Source organism: Prionailurus viverrinus, chromosome B4, assembly GCF_022837055.1.
Source record: "Prionailurus viverrinus isolate Anna chromosome B4, UM_Priviv_1.0, whole genome shotgun sequence".
Classification (NCBI taxonomy): Eukaryota; Metazoa; Chordata; class Mammalia; order Carnivora; family Felidae; genus Prionailurus; species Prionailurus viverrinus.
The window spans coordinates 20981561-20998259 of record NC_062567.1 but is presented as its reverse complement, the minus strand read 5'-3'; the positions used below and the strand labels follow the sequence as shown (position 1 = coordinate 20998259).

General features: G+C 37.4%; 1 protein-coding gene across 5 annotated transcripts in view; it reads right to left on the bottom strand.

Annotated features, from left to right (window-relative positions):
- The window catches only part of MYO3A (myosin IIIA), a 245290-nt gene extending 228932 nt beyond the window's left edge, over positions 1 to 16358 (bottom strand). For all 5 annotated transcript variants that reach the window (XR_007154139.1, XM_047867899.1, XM_047867900.1 and 2 more), the window contains exon 1: positions 16236 to 16358. The gene's annotated coding sequence lies outside the window, so the exon portion shown is untranslated. The remainder of the gene's footprint in view (positions 1 to 16235) is intronic.
- Between the last annotated feature and the right edge of the window lie 341 nt (positions 16359 to 16699).

The window sequence follows — 16699 nt, the reverse complement described above, 5'->3', positions numbered from 1 at the left end:
ATTAACCACAACCATAAAGATTCAACATCATCAAGGCAAATCCCACACTTTAAAGTGATCATGTCTTATACCCCTCCTGTATGTAAAACCCAATAATGGGTCCCCTCATGTTACTTTTAGCATGAAATTTCTTTAACATTAACTTACCAGGTTCTTTAAAATATGGTCGGTCCTTGCTTAATGTTCTAGCCTCATGTCTCAACTCTTCTCTCAGTCACTACAAACCGGCCACTCAGGATCCTTAAGGTCATTTTTTTTTTCTTGCTTAAGGATTTTAATATACACTAATCCCTTCCACTTCTGCCTGTGGTTTCTTTACTAAATTCCAACACCTACTTATCTTTCAGATCTTGGCTTGATGTCATTTCCTCTGAATGTGACCACTCTCCATCCCATTTGGGTTGATGCCCCACCTCTGTACTTGCATAGCATTTTACCCATGTTTATCAGGTATCATGATATGCCCAATACCTGGAACAGTGCTGAAATAATTAGGACACTATGGCCAATGAATCCAGGTGACTTTACAAAGGTGATGTTATATGTAATGTGAAATAAGATCTCAGGTTTTCTGACTTCCCAGTGGTATTTTCAACCTCCTATACTCTCCCTATATTACATTCAACCATTTGTATAAAATTATTAAAAAAAAAAGTAACAGAAATAGGTCCCAAACTTCTGGGGGCCTCACATTTTTTCAATTATCTATGCAAAACCTCACTTTTTTCAATGACAAAAAGTTGACTGCAGGGGCACTTGGGTGGCTTGGGTCAGTTAAGCATCCAGCTCGTGATTCAGGCTCAGGTCATGATCTCATGGTTTGTGAGTCTGAGCCCACGTCAGGCTATGTGCTAACAGCACGGAGCCTCTTGGGATTCTCTCCCCCTCTCTCTGCCCTTCTCTCTCTCTCCCTCCCTCTCTCAAAATAAATAAACATTAAATATAAAACAAAAGTTGACTGCAGTTGTGCTTGTATGTGTATGCATACACATAGAAACACATCTGTTAATAAGGTATTAATACTACGTAATAATGTTGGCTCATGAAATACACTAGTCTAACTACAATGTTCAACCTCTGCCCCACCACCAATCCATTGAGTTCTCACTTTCTTTATAGCCATCAACCGTATTCAGTCTTCATTCCCCGGCATAAATTCTATAGCTTGAGTTATTATGATCTCCTTGCAAACACCCTCAACGCTCTTGTTCCTCTTTCTCCACCATGAGTCTCCCAGGGTAAAAAACAAACAAAACAAAAAAACAAACAAAAAACAAAAAACCACAAAACAGCTCTGGTTAAACCTTACATTTCTTCACACCTGTGCCTACAGCTGGAGAAAACCACACAACCATAATGCTAGTTTCACTTCAAATTCAGGATAAAAAAAACCTACAAGTAGACCGTCGACACTGCCCAGAGGTCCTACTGCGCTTCCCTGGTTTGTCTGTTCCTTGCTCTCTGGAGGGATTATTTCACAATGATCTCTCTTCTCACACTTTTGTCTCCTCAGATTGTTCCTCTTTGTTCTCTATCCCCTCTCACAAAACTTCCCAGCTGATGCCCTTACTTACTAATTATTGAAAAGATGAAAGCAATAATAAACTCAACTTTCTCATCTTGAAAACTAAACTAATGTGCATAAAACAGGAGTTCATTCTCAGTATAATCAATTTTGCTGTTTTGCCTCAATTAGTCTTTTACTTCAGTTCCTTCTCAGCCTTCAGATCTTGGCTCAAACATCACTTTCTTAGAAAGGCTTTTCTTGAACAACCTACATAAAGGTAGCTTTCCCCACATATTTCCCCATTTCTCCTTTAGAATGCAAGCTACAAAAGGGTATAGACTTTGCTCTTTTTACTACTGTACGTGCAGTTTCCAGAATGATGCCTAGCACATGGGAGGCAATTAGTAAATTTGGGAAAATGGGCAAACATTTTGTTGTTTACCTGTTAATTTTGACAACACAGACCTTATCTGTCGTGTTCACATCCAAATCTAATAATGCCTAACTCTGTTCCTGGCATGTAGTAGATGTTAAATATACAGCTGTTGAATAAATTAATCAATATGGCTCTTCAAAAGAAGTTTTTAAATGAGGGAGAAAAATAAGGATGAGGGAGAGCTGAAAAGAATTTGAAAATCTCACTAAAATAAGGATCATATTCTGATTCATTATACTTAAGGGCACATCATCTAGTAAATGGCTATGAATGTCTGCTAAAAATTACATTACTACATAAAAATACACTTATGAATAGTTCATAGAACATTTAATTTTATGAAATTTGTGCCTTTGATCCAAAATGCAACAGAACAAGTAGGAGGTAATCAGTAATAATCATCCACTTTAGTGATTGCACAATCAGTGACAAGATTACTTCTTCCATCTATGTACTTGAGTCATGCAAATAAGCATTTATGCCATCCATATAGTGTAAAAGACCAAAAGACCATATTAAATCTTATTAAATACCTGAAATAAGCATTTTCAATCACAAGAAACATTCATTACATGGAATACTATCTCTCAAGTGGTAATGTTATTGAACACAACTTTACTTTCTGCTACGTTAATTATTAGGAATTAACTACTGGCATTTATTTATTTATTTATTTATTTATTTATTTATTTATCTATTTAAGAGAGGTAGACCATGTGTGTGGGGGAGATGGCAGAGGGAGGGGGAGGGGGGAAAGGGAGGGAGGGACAGAGACAGAAAGAGAGAGAGAGAGAGAGAGAGAGAGAGAGAATATCTCAAGCAGGCCCCACGCTCAGCTTGGAGCCTGACATGGGGCTTGGTTCCACAACCCTGAGATCATGGCCTGAGCCAAATATCAAGAGTCAGATGCTTAACCAACTGAGCCACCCAGGTGCCCCATAACTATTCATATTTAAATATACAGGCATCAGAATTCAACTAAGAATGGCTGAACACCCAATGTGTGCAAAGTATTTTAGTGTCTTGAGGATACAAAGATAGGCAACTCATAGATAGATACATGTAAGTAATATTATGAAAAGTGACAGATAACAGAAATAACCATAAAGTGTTATAGAAGCCCAGGTGAAGAAGAAATTCTGAAGTGATCATGAAGAGATACAGAAAATGAGCAGTATTGGAGTTGGACATTAAACATGACTGAAGTTTGTCCAAAATATAATATCCTCTTTAACAGTTCTAAGTAAGATAAACATTTAAAGCAGTGCATTATTATAATATAAAACAATAATCACAGAATAACAAAAGCACAAGTGTTTTGGAAACAGAATGCAGCTAGTCAAATCTCATTTAAAACAAACAAAATTCTCAACAAGTAGGTAAAATGAAGCCTAAAATGACTTTCTCAAAATTAAACTTTGAAGAACTTAGGGGTGACTAGGTGGCTCAATGGCTTAAGCATCTGATTCTTGACTCAGGTCATGATCTCATGGTTTGTGAGATTGAGCCCATGTCAGGCTCTACACTGATAGCATGGAGGTTGTTTAGGATTCTTTCTCTCCTCTCTCTCTCCCTCTCCCTCCAAATGAGCACATGTGCATGCATACACACACACACTCTCTCTCAATAAATAAATAAACATTAAAAGAAAGAAAGGAAAAAAAGAATTAAAAAAACTTAGGATAGAAGCAAGTCTTCTGAATCTTAAGCCATACTTCTCCCACTACGTGAAAGGTTATTATTTAAAAATAAAATAAATGTCAGTTAAAAATTAATTATTTAATAATTACAGTAGATTGTATTCTACATAACTATGAATGTTCATCTTTTTTTCTAGTCCTTTAGCACTCATAGAATAAAAAATAATTCTCTAGCTCATAAAACAAAAACTAATTTCTCGATTAAATGATCATATATGCTAAATATTTTTGGCATATATACTTACTATATTTTGACATATGTATTTACCATAATTCCAAAAGATACTATTCTATTTTAAGAGCCACATTTTAAAAATGAAGAATAATCCTTTTGAATTGACTTATTGTATATTGAGCTGCTGAGCTTTGGTGTTTTTCTTTTTCATGATAGAAAAAAAACCATAATACAATGAAAAAGGTACCCTACTTCGGGATCTTAACATTCATCTCAATACTTATTTCTAACTGCTTAAAAAATTTTTTTTTAATCTTTATTTTTGAAAGACAGAGAGATGGACTGTGAGCAGGGGAGGAACAGAGGGACAAGGAGGCACAGAATCTGACACAGGCTCCAGGCTCTAAGCTATCAGCACAGAGCTGGACGCAGGGCTCGAACTCACGAACCACAAGTTCAGGACCTGAGTTGAAGTTGGACACTCAACTGACTGAGCCACCCAAGCACCCCTTGACTGCTTTTGTAAATCTGCACTTCATTCTTATTTAATAAAATAACCAAAATGCCTTAATTCTCATTCTAAAACACAGCAGGGATGATGTCCCCTTGGGCTGTGTCTTCCCTCTGCCTGGAATGCTCTTTCTCCAGATATCCACATTGCCTACTCCATCACTTCCTTTAATTCTTCCATCAGCCATCACTTCCTCAATAAGTCCTACTCTAACCATCCTGTTTAAAATGCCAATCTGCCTTCCTCCACTCCATCCTACCTCCAAATTCCTGGTCCCACCTTCTCTGCTCTATTCTCATAACACTTGTTACTTCCTTTCACACTATATCATTTCCTGTTTAGTATGTTTTATTTATTGCTTTTCTATGCTCCTAGAATATAAGCCCATGAGCACTGAAATTTTATCCAGGTTGTTCACTGATATATCCCAAAGACTCTAAAACCATGACTAGCACAAAGGATGTACTCTATAAGGATTTGTTGAACACTGATTGAAATGAATAGAACACAGTAACTAGAAAATTTTCAGATGATTTTACCAATGAATTCTATCAAATATTTAAGAAAGAAACAAAGAAATAAAGTCATCCTGTGCATTTTTTTTTCAGAACAGATATAGAGTACCTACAAAGAGATACAAATTATGTTTAAAAAAAAAGAACCAAACAGAAATTCTGGATATAAAAAATAACTGAATTGAAAAATTCCCTAGAGGGGTTTAATAGCAGACTTGAACAAGCAGCAGAAAATCAGCCAATGAAATAAAAACAAGTCATTTGAAATTATCAAGTCTGAAAAACAAAAAGAAAAAAGAATGAAGAAAAATGAACAGGGGTGCCTGGAGTACCCAACTCTTGACTTTGGCTCAGGTCATGATCTGACAGTCATAAGTTTGAGCCCCATGTTGAGCTCTGTGCCAAGTGTGGAACCTGGTTAATATTCTCACTCTCTCTCTCTTCCTCTGAACCTCCTCTCTAAAATAATAATAGGGGCGCCTGGGTGGCGCAGTCGGTTAAGCGTCCGACTTCAGCCAGGTCACGATCTCGCGGTCCGGGAGTTCGAGCCCCGCGTCGGGCTCTGGGCTGATGGCTCAGAGCCTGGAGCCTGTTTCTGATTCTGTGTCTCCCTCTCTCTCTGCCCCTCCCCCGTTCATGCTCTGTCCCTCTCTGTCCCAAAAATAAATAAACGTTGAAAAAAAAATTAAAAAAAAAAAAAAATAAATAAAATAATAATAAAAGTAACAACAACAACAAAGGAAAAAAAAGAAAAATGAACAGAGCCTAAGGGACTTATGAGATACCATCAAGAGGACCAATAAAAGTATTATGAGTTCTAGAAGAAGAAGAAAGAGAATGAGGCAAAAGATTATTTGAAGAAATAATGGCTGAAAACATCATAAATTTAAGGAAAGGAGAGATGCACAAATCCACGTAGAAGGGTCTATAAATCCAATATGCCCAACAAATTGCAAGGATAAATCCAAAGAAACCCACACTGAGACATTATAATGAAGGACTCAAAAGACAAAGACAAGGAATCATGAAAACAATAAGAGAAAAGCAACTCATCATTTACAAAGGATCCTCAATAAGATTTCCCACCAGAAACCTTGTAAGTCAGAGGCAGTAGGATGATATAGTTAATGTGTTGAAAGAAAAACCTGTCAACTGAGAATTTTATATCCAGCAAAACTGCCCTTCAAAAAATGAAGGAGAAATTTACACTTCCCCAAATAAACAAAAGCTGAGGGAGTTCATTACCACTAGATCTGTCCTACAAAATCTGCTAAAAGGAGTCCTTCAGGTTGAAATGAAGGATACTATAATGACAAAAGGATCAACTAACCAAGAAGATATAACAATTATAAATATATATGCACAAAACATCAGAGCTCCAAAATATATGAAGCAAACATTGACATAATTGAAGGGAGAAATAAACAGCTCTACAATAATACCAGGAAACTTTAATACCCCACCTTCAGTAATGGATAAAACAATAGATACATACAGAATGCTCCATCTAACAACAGCAGAATACACTTTTTCTGAAGTGTATATGCAACATTCTTCAAGATAAACCATATGTTAGGCCACAAAATGAGTCTTAATAAAATTCAAAAGACTAAAAACATACAAAATATCTTTTTCAGTAAGAACATAATGAGGGGTGCCTGGGTGGCTCAGTTGGTTAAGCATCTGACTTCAGCTCAGGTCATGATCTCACAGTTCATGAGTTCAAGCCCTGCATTGGGCTCTGTGCTGACAGCTCGAAGCCTGGACCCTGCTTCAGATTCTGTGTCTCCTTCTGTCTTTCTGCCCCTCCTGCCCCTTTGTACTCTGTCTCTCAAAAATAATTAAACATTAAAAATTTTTTTAAAAAGAACGTAATGAAACTAGAAATCAACAGCAAAAGAAAAATTGGAAAATACACATACATGTGGAAATTAAACAACACACTATCAAACAACAAATGAGTCTGACAAACAAATCACAAAATATGGCAACGAGAAAGAATGAAATCCTGCCATTTACGGTAATGTGGATGGAACTGGAGGGTATTATGCTAAATGAAATAAGTCGGTCAAACAAAGACAGATATCATATGTTTTCACTCATATGTGGAACTTGAGAAACTTAACAGAAGACCATGGGGGAAGGGAAGGGGAAAAAAATAGTTACAAACAGAGAGGGAGGGAGGCAAACCATAAGAGACTCTTAAATACAGAAAACTGAGGGTTGATGGCGGGGTGGGGAAGAGGGGAAAATGGGTGATGGGCATTGAGGAGGGCACTTGTTGGGATGAGCACTGGGTGTTGTATGTAAGCGACGAATCACGGGAAGCTACCCCCAAAACCCAGAGCACATGGTACACACTGTATGTTAGCCAACTGGACAATAAATTATGTTAAAAAAATAAATCAAAAAATAAAAATAAAAAATAATATTTCACTCTAAAAATATCACAAGAAAAATTAGAAAATATCTTGAAGCAAATAAAAATACAACATAGCAAAACTTAAGGGATGAAGTGAAATCATAGGTAAGAGGTAAATTTATAGCTATAAAGCTTATGTTAAAAAAGAAGAAAAATCTCAAATCCTAGTTTTATACCCTAAAACTAGAATTAGAGAAAGAGGAACAAATTAAAACCAAAAGTAATAAAAGAAAATTATAAATACTGGAGTAGCAATAAACAAAATAGAAAACAGAAAACTATAGAGAAAATCAATAAAACCAAGAGTTTGTTCTTCAAAGAGATAAACAAAATTGACAAACCTTTATTCAGACTGACTTAGAAAAAAAGATGGATAACACACAAATAACCAAAACTAGAAATGAAAGAGGAAGCATTACTACTGATTTCATTAAAATAGAAAGAATTAAACTAGGAACAATTATATGCCCACACAATGAATACACTAGATAAAATGGACAAATTCCTAGAAACACACAACCTACCAAGACTGAACCATGAAAAAATTAAAAGTCTGAATAGGTCCATAACTAGTAAGGAAATTGAGTCAGTAACCAAAAACCTCTCAACACCAACAAAAGAAGCCCAAGATCAGATAGCTTCACTGGTGAATTCTACCAAACATTAAAGAAAAATTAACACCTTAAACAAAAATTAACACCTTAAACTCTTAACAAATAAGTACTAAGAATTCTTAAACTCTTCCAAAACATTTAAGAAGTGTGAATAGTGCCTAATTCATTCTATGAGGTTAGCATTACCCTGACACAAAAGCCAGACAAAGACACTATAAAAAAACTGCAGACCAATATCCCAATAAAGATTGATACAAAAATCTTCAAATAAAATACCACCACCCTGAATTCAACAACATATTCAAAGGGTCTCAATAGCATATGGAAAGGGTCATATACAATGACCAAGTGGGATTTATTCCTGGAATGCAAGAAAGGTTCAATATATAAAAATCAATCAATGTAATACATGGCATTAACAAAATGATGAATAAAAAAATGATCATTTAAATTGATGCAGAAATGCTTTAAGAAATTCAATACCTGTTCAAGACTTAAAAACAAAAACCAAAACCTTCCAACTAAGAATAGAAGGAAACTACCTGGACATAAGAAAGGACATACATGAAAAACCCACAGCTAACATCACACTTATTGATGAAAGACTAAAAGCCTTTCCTCTAAGAACAGGAAGAGGCAAGGATGCCTACTTTTGCCATTTCTATTCAACATAGTACTGAAAGTTGTAGCCAGAGCAAGCAGTAAAAAAAAAAAAAAAAAAAAAAAAAAAAATTCAAATTGGAGGGGAAAAATAAAACTATCTCTATTCACAGATGACTTGATCTTATACATAGAAAACCCTAAAGAAGCCACAAAACAGACTGTTAGAACTAATCAATGGATTCAGAAAAGTTGTGGGATGCACAATCAACATCAAAAATCAGTTTCATTTCTATATACTAACAATGAATCTGAGAAGGAAGAGAACAATTCTATTTACAATAGCATTAAAAAGAATAAAATACTTAAGAATAAGTTTAACCAGGGAGGCAAGAGACCTGTACGGTGAAAACTACAAAACATTGCTGAAAGAAATTACACCAGACACAAAGAAATGTAAAGACATTCTGTGTTCATATAGGATGTTAATATCAAGTTCAAGACTTGTTAATATCAAGTTCAAGACTTCATATTAAGATATTAAGATGTCAGTACTACCCAAAACAATCTACAGCTGCATTACCTATCAAATCCCCAAAAGAAAAAGATCCATCCTAAAATACATATGAAATCTAAAAGAACTTCAAATAATCCAAATAACCCTAAAAAGAAGGATAAAGTTGGAGGTTTTACACTTCCTGATTTCAAAATTTATTTCAAAGCTACAATAACCAAAACAGTGTGATATTGGCATAAAGACAGACCAGCAGAATAAATTAGCCCAGAAATAAAACACATGTGGTCAAATGATTTTCAACAAGACTGCCAAGCCCATTCAATAGGGAAAGAAAGTCTTTTCAACAAAGTGTTGAGAAAACTGGATAACGATATGCCAAAAAATGAAGCTAAATCCTTATGTTAAATCATACACAAAAATTAACCCAAAATGTATCAAAGATCTAAACATAAGAGCTAACACTCTAGAACTTAGAAGAAAATATAGGAGGAAAGCTTCATGACAATGGATTTGGCAATGATTTCTGGGATATGACACCAAAACACGGGCAACAGAAGAAACAGATAAATTGGATTTCATAAAAATTAAAAACCCTTGTATATCAAAGGACGCTATCAACAGAGTGGAAAGACAACCTGCAGACTAGGAGAAAATATTTGCAAGTCATGTATTTTATAAAAGGTTAACCAGAGTATACAAAGAACTCCTACAACACAACAACAAAATAATCCAATTTAAAATATGGGCAAAGGACTGGAATAGACATTTGTCCAAAAAAGATATACAAAAGGCAATGAGCAAATGAAGTGATGCTCATCACCACTAATCATCAGGAAAATGCAAATAAAAACCATAATGAGATAGTACTTCACACCCATTAGGATGGCTATTATGAGGAACACAGAAAACAAGTGTTGTTGAGGTTGGGAGCAATTGGAACTCTTGTGCATTGCTGGTGGGAATGTAAAATAGTGTGGCTGCTGTGGAAAATGCATAGTGGTTCCCCTGCAAAACACAGAATTACCAACAATTCTACTTCTGGGTATATATTCAAAGGAACTGAAAGCAGGTTCTCTAAAAGATACATGTATACCCATATTCAGAGCAGTGTTACAATACCTAAAAGGTGAGAGCAACCAACATGTCCGTCAATGGATGACATACATTAATAAAATGCTGCATATACATACAATAGAATATTATTCAGCCTTAGAAGGCAAGGAAATTTTGACACATGCTACAACATGGATTAGCCTAGAAGACATCATGCTCAGTGAAAAAAGGCAGCCACAAAAGGGCAAATATTACATGATTCCATTTATATATATAGTACCTAGAATAGTTATATTCAAAGACAGAAAGTAGAATTGTGGTTGCTAGGGGTTCGGGGGAAAGGGAATGCATGGAAATTATTGTTTAATGGGTAGTGTTTTAGTTTAGTAAGATAAAAAAGTGCCGGAGATAGATGGTGGTGATAATAGTACAATAAATAACATAAATGTACTTAATGTCACTCAACTGCACATTTTAAAATGATTAAAAGGGTAAGTTGTATGTAAAGCACATTTTGCCACAATAAAATATTACTCAAGATGCAGTACAGGGAAATGAAGTGAAAAAAAAAAAACCCCACAAAAGCCAATTGAAAGCTATGGAAAGGAGAATGGAACGGTCCACTTGCTCGCAGATCCATGCATAACCTTCCATGCCCTGAGTCTGGAGAGCTGATATCTCAAAACTGTATTTTCCACACTCCTTGTCCTATTGGCTTCTTTCTCTGCTAGATTCCATCCATGAGAGTCTCAGGCAAGAGACTGGATCATAGGTGGAAAAGAGATACCAGGATATTTCTCCTTTGCTTTCTTTGGCTTTTATGGTGTCTCCATCAGTGGCTACATCTCTCCATGGTCCCTGTTTCTGTAGGACAGAACTGCCATAGTTCTAAGATGGCCTCACCTTCTGGGTTCTGGTAAGACCATCTCCTTACTGCAACCCTACAGCCCAAGCAGCGATAAGGTTTTTTTGCTATTGCTAAACACAGACTGCCTCACTATCCCCTGGTTGGAATTCAGATACCCTAAAACATTTGTAACTAGTTCTTCATATGTCAGTCTGTTCAGGCTGCTATAACAAAAATACCATAAATTGGTGGCTTATAAACAACAAACATTTATTTCTCCCAGTTCTAGAGGCTGGGAAGTCCAAGATCATGGTGCTGGTAGATCCTATGTCTGGTAAGGGCCCACTGTCTAGACAACTGTCGATTTGCAGTAACCTCACATGGTGGGACAGATGAGCCAGCTCTCTGGGGTCTCCTTTACAAGGACACTACTCCCATTTGTGAGGCTCTTCCTTCATGACCTAATCACGTCCAAAGTCCCCACCTTCCCAACACCCTCACCATTGTGGTCAGGATCCCCACATAGGAATTCTGGGAGGATACAAATATTCAGACCATAGTATCATCTTAAATTCTCTGTTGAACTACCCAGTATTAACCATTTTCCTGACTGATTCTAACACACATCCAATCCATTTGAAAAAGGAAGAATAGAAACAATGGATAAAAGGCAACAGGTAATGGCTGAGAGTTTTCCTAAAGAGGTGAAAGGTGTGAACACTCAAATTTAGGAAGCTCCAGTAGAATAGATAAGAAAGTCACAGTTAGATACATATCAAAATAAAACCATGGAACACCAAAGACAAAGAGAAACTCTTAAAACCAATCAAATAGAAAAGATGCATTACATTTGGAAGAAAACAATCGGAATGACTGCTGATATTTCAATAGAAAACAGTAGTATGATATATTCAAAAAATATATATATATATTAAAATGAAAGAAAATAACTATTAATCTAAAAGAAACAAAAGTACCCATAAAAGTATCTTTCAATACTAAAGGCAATAAAAAGATATTTTCCATGAAAAACATTGGGGTTTAACAACGATGACCCCTGAGAAAAAGCATGTTTATAGGATACCTTTCAAGAATGATAATGATCCACAAGAAAAGTCTAAATTGCCAAAAACAACAAAGAAATTGTCATGCATGTGTGTAAATCTAAACCAGCACTGACTGTAAGACACAGTAATAGACAATAATGAATAATTAAAAGTGTAGTAATAGGATGTAAATGTTCCTAAATTCCTTACATGGTTAAAGAGATGGTCAGAAATAATAACTTTAGGCTTTTAGGATAAATATTAAACACTAGAACCTCAAAATACCATATATAAAGAGAATAGCAGATGGTTTTACTCAGAACCAAGCAATATGTTAATACCTTGATTCTTACTTTAAAAAATATTCATCATATATTTTGGCAGAGCATTTTTGGAGGATCCTTCCCTTTGTGCACCCACTTTGCTAAGCTGTGCTTCTGCTGCTTCAACTCCCATCATATAAAGTTTAAGTTAGATTCAAAAGGAGCTCCTGCCTATGAAGGAAGAGGCATACTGGATGGTCAACAGGTCAGCTATGTAGGTCGTTTATCTTCACACAACAGCCAGAATGATTTCAACACAGAAACCAGACCACATTCTCTTTCTGCTAAAAATCCTTCAAAACCCACATTCTAACTATGTTCTCCAGACCCTGGATGATCTGGCTGTTTCTGACGCCCCTAAACTCACCCTAAGTTCTTCTTCGCCTCTTCCTGTGTCTTCACCCTCCACTGGCTTCTGACAGGTCTGAGAACACTGTAAACTCTTTTCTCCTGCAGGATCTCCTGTTGTCTTTGCCTAGCTGCTTCCTCAAACCTTCCACATGGCTGGTTTGACCTTCTCTCATACACAGACCATCAGGATCACATGCAGTTACTCTACCCACAAATGAACTACCCCTGCTTTGAATTTATTCTATAGATTATTCTCCTAGCATGATTCTGAAAGTAATAAAGCCTTCCTGGTTAAAAGAAGCCCACAGAAAAGTGAGTTTGCCATATAAAATGACCTCACACAGACAACAGGATGAATCACCAAACAGGTTTTAGGTATCTCCTTTCTCACAAAACTTTAAAACACACTCACAGAAATCTCTGGTCTAGCTTACTGCAGAAAGAAGAACTGGACACATGCCTCTTTCAGCTTTCCAAAACCATAGGAAACAAAGTATGGTTTAAAACAGACCTTGTCTAGTTATATGTATGGTTTGTTTTGAATGAGCCATAATCAATGTTTTGTTCCCTTCATTTGCTTAAAGATGTTTTGTAGAGAGAGAAAACAAGGTCTACTTATGTACTTCCATACATGTATTCTTTCCACTACTCATTTTCTTAGTTGGTAATTATGGGGATAAAAGTACTTGCTTAGAATAAATGCTAGAACCAAAGGAAAGGCTTTCATTTCCTAGAAAACTTCTCCATATTTTAAAAGTGGCATTACTGGGGTGCCTGCGTGGCTCAGTCGGTTGAGCATCAGGCTCTTGATTTCGGCTCAAGTCATGATCCCAGGGTCATGGGATCGAGCCCCACATCAGCATGGAGCCTACTTAAGATTCTTTCTCTCTCTCTCTCTCCCTCTGGCCCTCTCCCCTACTTGCTCTCTCTCTCTCTCTCTGAAAAAAAAAAATGGCATTAGTGAGAACCCGAAACAACTTTAAGTCATCAGAACACTATTCTAAGCTTTAGTACAAATCCATAAGCTTCAATGTCCACAGCTATAAAATGGAATGATAATGCATGTCTGAACTAAATCTCAGAGTTGCTTAAGTGCCAAGTGAGTTTTATGAAGAAATGCTTCATAAATTGTAATACAGGATTACTCTCCTCCTTAAGGATGAAAGTTGGGTTAGAGTTTGAGCTACACAATTTACCCATTTGAATTAGTAAGGGATATTTTCTGAGTCAGAAATCACAACCTGAAATGTCTGCAGGGACAAAGGAGGTGAAATATATGAGTGAAGCTGGTCTGGACGAAGTAAAAGCAGGGAGTGGAGGCCTTGTGGCAAAGTAGAGAGTGCACATGCCCCATTCAGAGTGGGCAACCACATCTGCTTTGAGCTGCTTACAGGTGCAAACTCCACCTTGCCGGGCCCTATTGTTTTTCAGGAAAAGCTAGGATTCTGGGAATGTATGTAAAATTTACTAATTTTAAAATATTGGTAAATAGTTTCAAAGTATTCAGTCATTTTAAATTGATGAGCTGACCCAAATAAACATATCCAAAGACCAAATTCAGCTTTTATGTTATCTCCTTATGACTTCCACATGAGTTTTTGTGGTTTTTGTCACAAAGAGATAGCCAATAGACCTAAGTCTAACCACATGGTGTAATCATCCTCAGACTTCAGGAAAAATGGACAATAACAGTGGCTAGCATTTTTCTGACTGTTTGCTATATGCCAGGTGCTCACTGTAGTTACAGTTTTATATGCAGTATGTCATTTAACACTCACAAAAAGCATTTCAGAAAGGCATTGCTGTAATCCACATTTTCAGAAAAGAGTACTCAGGGTTAGAAAGAGTTTTTAAAGTCATAATGCTGGTAAATGGTAGAGTCAAGAAAAAGACCAAGTCAAAGGCCGTGGTAGAAATTTGGTGTTCAAGGACAGATGACCTCAATTCAGAAGACTAATTTCCCCAATTTGAGGTTCTTAATTCCCTATGTGTCCCCAGTGTGGTAAGGGGTCTTCTGTGAATTATTTTGAAAGTCTAATGGAAACCTTCTATTTGCCCTGTAATGGATGACTGAGTTTGTTTCCCATTACCAAGGAAAGGGAGTTTGCTTTGTTAGATACAATCTTTCAAATTATAGATCTAGGGAAGGGACTAATGAAGGGATCTTTGTCTATAAAAATGAAGAAGAAAGAAGGAAGAAGAAGAAGGAAGAAAGGAGAAGGGAGAAGGAAGAAGGAAGAAGGAAGGAAGGAAGGAAGGAAGGAAGGAAGGAAGGAAGGAAGAAGAGGAAAAGTTGGAACCGAATAGTTTAGAGCATGGACATTGCAGAAGTTATTAAAATGATACATTTTTACATCAAAACTTTATATAATCCCCATTCATATAAAGTAGATTTGTACTTACAAATATTTATTCATTCACCAAACTATTAGTAGCAACTCATGGACCTTCAAATACTTTGGATTTGACAGATAAAAGTTATTTTTCAAATAAATGCACCAAAAAACGTAGGCTGTAAAGATACAGTTGAAAAACGATGTCCAAGCCAATGCTATCCCCTTTTGCCATGTGACCAAACTCTCCGCAAATAGATATGCCAAGCTGGTATTAAAGACCACCAAGCTGAATCATTCACTTTGCACTTTTTTTCTCCTCACCAATAATAATCAAAAAGGACTAAGGCAAATGAGAGTCATTTTTCACATGCTAGATATCATACCAATAAATTCATAAAAAACAAGTTACCATTGAAATCTTACACATCTCTAAATTTTCCCACTTGAAAACAATGATCTTTTATAATGTAATAAAAATCAATATGGCATGAATAACATGGACCCTGATTTATTTGTCAAAACTTGGAACTCAGGCTCCAGCAAATCCAGAGAACTTGTCGACTTGATCACCTACCTTTAGAAAAGCCTGAAAGTAACGAATAATAAAGCTCAGGTAGGAGACACAAAGTGGCCAGGCTACAGCTGTGATCCTGGGCCTGTGACACACAACAACACAGTCATGGTGTTACAGGGATAAGCATCCAGGATCTGGGGAAAGTAATTAGACGTTGAACTTACAAACGTTTGGGTGGAATGACAGGACTATAATTTTTCCCTCAGTTTTCGCATTTTTACAACTAACACGGAGCAATAAGGCACCTCCTTTCTTGTATTGACCTAAACCAAATCTAAAGTCACTGGGTCGATGTGAATTCTAAAAGAAATTTAAGAGGCTTTAACAGCACCTACAATCACCAAGAAAATAGCAGAAAAAAGGAAACCCATGAGGATTCTTTGGATTTTCAAAAATCTCTCTTTTTAAATTTTAGCACCATTACAAAGGCTATTTCAAGGCTTACATCCAATTACCATCCTAGTACTAATAAATTATCACTTAAATTTTTTGTTTTGTTTTGTTTTAAATTGTCTTAGGGAAATTTTAGCAAGGTGCAAATAGAAACTGGAGAACAGAGTTGTTAGTGAGCAAGTTGAAATGACATCATTTCTGGAAGGATTCCCCCATTTCTCAACAGCGATCACAAGGCTCTGGTCTGCACTTTCTCTCTCCTTAGAAAACTTTTCCAGATGCGTGTAGAGTTGCAGGGACCCCAGCCCCACAGACCTGCTTCTAGAGAAGTCATCCCCGAGCAACAGCTCCCTGCGGCCGACCCAACGCGGCGCCGCCACAAGCTCTCCCCGGGGCCGCGGGGACGAGGCGCGACCTCCCCTCGGGTTCTGCCGCACGTTCTCCACACGCCCCCTCCGCGCTCCAGCTCAAATACTCCCGGCCGGCTCGGGGCGGGCGCGGGCGCCGTGACCTCGCACTCTCCGCGCCCCAGGAGGGCCCCACACGCCACTGGTGGCCGGGAAGTGGCTCCGCCCCCGGCACCGCCTCCAGCACCGCCCCCAGCGCCGCGGGGGCCCCGCCCCCTCCCAGGGCTCCAAGCAGCACCCGCGCTGCCCCGACCGCTACCTGGGCCGGAAGCGGGCGCCTCCTTCCTCCCCTCCCCCGGGCGTGGGAACGTGCTTCGTCTTCACCGTGCGCCCGCCACCTGCGCCGCGGCTCCTCGCAGGGCCGTGTGCGGA